Genomic DNA, 5,988 nt, shown 5'->3' with positions numbered 1-5,988 from the left:
AAATAAATTAAATGGTCACTCTATTCATTTACAGTATTCTCTATATTCACATCGTTTAAACTAAACTCCAAACCTGTGGATTTTTCAAAGAAAAACATTACAATTTTCCATTCACTGAAAAGTAGTTCCAACTTTTCAGAAGATTGCTATGTCCTCCCTCATTGGATCCAATGAAAGTTCCAATGGTCAGAAAGAAAATTGAGCACTCAGAAAAATGATGGGTTTACAAGAATTTTCACAGATTTTTCAGAGTATGGTTGGTCATCCTAAAAGAGAATTGATCTGTGTTTCATAGACGTGAGGACATCTGAGGATGTGGAGGTGACCTGGGGCTTCCTGTTCCTTCTTCAAGTCACCTTCCTGCTTTTGTCATCTCTCTGGCACTTCATGGGTAAGGGTATGATGGACACTTGTCTCACTAAATTCAATCATGTATTAAACCAAAGTACTTTTTTTTTTCTTCATTAAACCTGACTCCTCATCTCTCCAAAGATGGCACCACTATCCACTCAGGGAACATGAGCCAGGAAACCGGAAGTAGATTTAAACTCTACTTTCCTTATCTCTCAAATCCAAGTCTTAACTGACCTTATCTTCTAAATCTTCAGGAGTCAGACCCATGGCTCCCTATCTATTGCCACTATCCTGCTTTAGGACACAGAATCTTATACCCACCATAGTCTGATATATCCCCCAAAGGTCCTCCTTCCTCTATCCTTGCCCTGCTCCAATGCATTCTCCATGTGGTCACTATAGTGAAATTCCTGAAAGGCAAGTTTGACCACATCGCCCTGCTGCCTACAATCACTCTGATTGCCTCCTGGGTTGGAAGTGATATAACTTGGCATCTTACATCTTACACATATTCCTACCAGATTCTCCATCTTCCGCTTCTACTATTCTCCTTAATACCATAATTCCCAAGTAATACTAAACCCCTCAGAGTCGTTTTCTCTACAATTCCTGCTTATTCCACAAATATGTGCCATGTCGTCAAGCATCCTGTTCCTTTGCATAGAACATGTTTTCCTTCAAGACTCAACTTAAGGGTTACTTCTTTCAGGAATCCTTCAATGCCTTCCAGGCTCCTGCCATGTCACCAGAGTATCTCCACTAGTTAAGCAGAACCAACTTTCTCCTCTACTAGCCTGAGATCCTTTGTAGAGCAAAGAACCAAGCAGTATAACGTGGTATTTAAGACTATGGGTTCTGAATTCAGACCTCTGGGTGTAATCCTGTCTCTATTGCTTACTAGCCAAGTGACAAGCTATCTAGATTCTTTGAACCCCAGTTTCTTCGTCTTTTAAGCATTGGAAATAATGTATCAGAATTAAGGGAGCTGAGACCTGAAGGATGAGAAGTTAATGGTGCAAAGCCTTGGAGGATGCACTTTTCAGGAAAAGAGAATAGTGCATAAGAGGTCCAGCTGATGAAACATGGGGCACTGAGTAATTTACACTCAGGCCAGGATTATATTTTCTAAGAGAGAGCAGTGAAGCCCCAGAGTTAACACATGGTGCTTGGCAGAACCTCATTAGCTGAGATCTGCTTCATTTCTCCAGTCCCATTTGGATTCTTTCCAGACTCTACTATCACATTTAAGCCTTGAGTGAAACTTTAAAGCTCTCAAAAGTGGTGAAAGGCTACGTTGGCAGGGACCCAAGCAAAGAACATAACTGCTGAGTACAGCACTCTGGCCAAAGGAGGGCATTATCCAAAATGGCGTGCCTCAGGATGAGCCTCGCAAAGCACGTACATCCAGGGAATGTGGACTTCTTGTCAAACTTGACAGCAGGTTTATTTCAGCAGGAGATGCATTTGCCAAATGAGCAGAGACTCAAAGATCGCACTGGTTTTAAAAATGGTTTTTGCTTTATAGCAGAGAAATAAAATGATTTATGAGTTTGTCAGGGAACGGATGTTGCCTTTAAAAAAATTTTTTTCCCAGTTCCAAAGCGTTATGAATTGCAAATGAGGCAACCAGTGATTGTGTGGTGTGTGTGTGTGTGTGTGTGTGTGCACGCGCACGGGCGCGTACGTGTGTACACACATGTAACTCAGTGCTTGTCCTCATTCTTCTCTGCCTCTGTGGTTTGGAAGCCAACTCCACCGTGTGCCTTCCCCAATGCTGCAAGCAAATTGTAATTACAATGCTGAACAGTTATTTCTAAGACAACCGAATCTGTGTTCCATTAAAGTTATGGAATAGTTAAACATTTTTTTTTATTCCCAACCATAATAAAAAACAGGTTCTCTATTCAATCTGATGCTTCAGAAATCAGAGGATTCCACGTGGTCCCTTCCGTGATATTGGGAAATGCATTCTGATGGTGTCCCAGGCAATCAGCAGGAGGTCCACTTCACTGTGGGTTTATCGTGCTCACTGTGGTTTGAACAGCAGCTGCGTGGAAGTCCCAAAATGGTAATCGATTTCCTCCCCAAGATACTAAGCCTGCTCACCAGCTACCAAGCATATTCCCTTGGTGGGTGTGTACCTTCAAGACATTACATGGAGTCACAGAAAGGAGAACTGCACTTTCTCTCAAACTAGCAATGAGGAAAGGCCGGTCTTTCAGAGTGACTTCAAATGGAAAAAATAATGCTAGAGATATTCTGTTCATCAGCTTGCAAAACTCATTCTGATGATATTTTTTGAGAGATTGTCTTTGAGATGAAGTCTCCTAAGATTCACCAGTTATTTTATGCTAATGCCCTAAGTCTATGTGTAGTTGGGATGCATTATAACACTGAAAGTAACTCTCTTAAGAATATTGAAATTATTAAAAAGCAATAAATGTTCTGCTGCCATTTATTTCCTATAGAAAACTGAAATTACATTCAGGATCTGCATTCTTTTACACATTTATGAGCATATTGAAAATTACTCATAGATTTTAAATTTAATTTTTAAAATCTCATAGTTGTTGAGCCTAAAGTTCCACAGTTCTTTACTCAGAAGATCCACATTATATGTCTCAAGTGGGGGATACTATGAGATAACTTTTATTTTATGTTTACTGATTGTTCTGCTCCTTTTTTGTTGAAGTGATTGTTTATAAGTTGGATCCACATTGTTATTTAACACATTCAAATACTTTTTTGAAATTTACAAATTATTTATTTATATTTAATGAACAAAATCAACATATATATAACGTGTGTGTTAAGTATAACACACTTTTTATATATGAATACATTGTGGAATAAGTAAACTGAGCTAATCAACATGTTTGTTGCCATATTTACCTTATAATTTGTATAGTAAGAATATCTAAAATCTATTCTCAGTAATTTTCAAATATTGAAGTCTAATTTTTAATTAAGTTTTTTTTTTCTTATTCTTCATGATACATAGGAATTCTTTATGTTCTTCATACTATACCCTTGACCATTTTGGAGTTTTTTTTAACACATTTAGATTTTGAATCCAGTGGATATGATTTCTGTTTGATCAAATTCATCTATTTTAGACAAATAAACAATTGTTTCAGCACATTTGTTAATTAGACCATCCTTTCCAGTCCTGAGTTTCAATGCATTCAAAAAATGTTTCAATCTTAAGTAACAAAATAAAGTAGCAAAAGTAACAAAATCTCTTATCAAAAGCTCTTTGGTTCTTTTGGACTATTCATTCATCCCCAATCCTACATCATATTTTCTCAATTACAATACATGTTTGTTAAAAGTCATGGTTTTATTTTTATTTTTTATTTTTAATTATACATGACAGTAGAATGTATTTTGGCAGAATATACATTCATAACTTACTCCTGTGGTCATACATAATGTGGAGTTACCCTGGTCATGTATATGAACGCAAGGCTAGGAAAGTTATGACCAATTAATTCTTAATTTTACTGACTTTCCTATTCCCCTCCCTTCCCTTCATTACCCTTTGTCTAGTCCAATCTAATTCTAATTTTTCCCTCCCCAACCTCCCTTGTTTTGGGTTAGCATATGCAAGTCAGAGAGAACATTTGGCCTTTGCCCTGTAATTCCAGCAACTTGGGAGACTGAGGCAGGAGGATCGAGACTTCATACCCAGCCTCAGCAATTTAGTGAGGTCCTGAACAACTCAGTGAGACCCTGTCTCTAATAAAATATAAAAATGGACTGGGGATGTGGCTCGGTGGTTCAATGTGCCCCTGGGTTCGATCCCTGGTATCAAAAAAAAAAAAAAAAAAAAGTCATTTTTTTTTTATCAAGTCTTTTTTTTTTGTTGTTCTTTTTAGTTATACATGACTGTAGAGTATGTTTTGACATATTTATACAAGTATGGAGTATATATATCTTATTCTAATTAGGATCCCAGTCTTGTGAATGTGCATGATGGTGAGATTCACCAAAATGAATTCATATATGTACATAGGAAACTTATGTCAGATTTATTTCACTCTTTTTGCTATTCCTATCACCCCTCCCTTCCCTTCATTCCCCGTTGTCTAATCCACTGAACATCAATTCTTCCCCTCTCATCTCTTGTTATGTGTTAGCATTCATATATCAGAGAGAACATTCGAACTTTTATCTGGCAAAGATATTCCTTCCACCTAAAGGTCTTCCTCAAAAGTAAATTTTCTTGTCTTCGTTGACTATTTGTCCTTTTTTGTAAATTGTAGAATCTGTGTTATGATTCGGATGTGAGGTGTCCTCCAAAAAGGCTCACGTGTGAGAACACAAGAAGGTTCAGAGGAAAAATGATTGGGTTGTGAGAGCCTTAACCCAATCAGTGACTTAATCCCCTAATAGGGATTAACTTAGTGGTCACTGAAGTGTTAGGGTGTGGCTGGAGGAGGCGGGGACTGGGGTGTGACTTTGGGGTATATATTGGTATCTGGCAAGTGGAGACCACTCTCTCTTCTTCCTGATCACCATGTGAGCTGCTTCCCCCTGCCACACTCTTCCACCATGTTGTTCTGCCTCACCCAGAGCCCTGAGGAATGGAGCCTGCTATCTACAGGCCAAGACCTCTGAAACCATGAGCCCTAAAATAAACTTTTCCTCCTCAAATTGCTCTGATCAGATCTTTTAGTAACAGCAGTGAAAAAGCTGACTAAAACAATGTGCTTGTCAATTTCCACTTCAATTCCTGGCAGAATTTTGTATAAATCCCATTTTATTTAAAGATTAATTCGCATAAACTTGATACCTTCAACACATCAGACCATTGTTATTTGTTTGCAAATACATCAATCCATTTATTTAGAAATTATTTAATTTTTCCATAGTTGTATAATTTCTGTGTACAAATTTTCTTAAATAGAGTTATTGAAATTTTATTGTTTTGGTACTACTGGGAATGGTATCATTTAAAAATTACTTTTCTATTATCCTTGTTTGGCAAGTCTTTTTATATATTAGTCACATATAATATTAATTATAATGCTGCTTGCTAATTGTTTTGAATAATTAGTTGAAAAGAAGATAAGAAAGGAGAAAAGGAGATACTGAATGTGGGTAAAGTGCTTAACACAAAAAAAATGGCAGAAATAAAACACAACTCAGGAGTTATGGTAAATGTAAGTGCACTGTTTCCAATAAAATAACAAAGATTATTTGATGCAATGTGAATAACATCAATGACAACTATTTGTTGTTTGTAAGGAAAATTTTAAAACATAAAAGTGTTAGTCAACTTCCCATCACTGTGACAAAATACTTGAGAAATTCAGCTTAAAGGAGGAAAGGTTTATTTTGTTCCACAGTTTCAGATGTTTCAGTCCATAATTGCTTCGTCCCATCACTGTGGCCTCTGACAAAGCAGAACATCATGGTGGGAAGCAGTGTTTTTGTCAGATTTTGTGTGTGTGTGTGTGTGTGTGTGTGTGCGTGTGTGTGTGGTGGTGACCAAAAGTCCTGACAGGAACAAGGTAGAGGAGGAAAGGTTTATTTGGGGCTCAGTCCAAAGATGGTCAGCTCCATTGCTCTGGGTTTAAGGTGAAGCAGAATACCATGGAGGAAAGGTGTGGATGAGGAAAGCAGCTCAGG

The sequence above is a fragment of the Sciurus carolinensis genome, chromosome 14, assembly GCF_902686445.1.
Source record: "Sciurus carolinensis chromosome 14, mSciCar1.2, whole genome shotgun sequence".
NCBI classification, from domain to species: Eukaryota; Metazoa; Chordata; class Mammalia; order Rodentia; family Sciuridae; genus Sciurus; species Sciurus carolinensis.
This window is presented reverse-complemented; position numbering follows the sequence as displayed.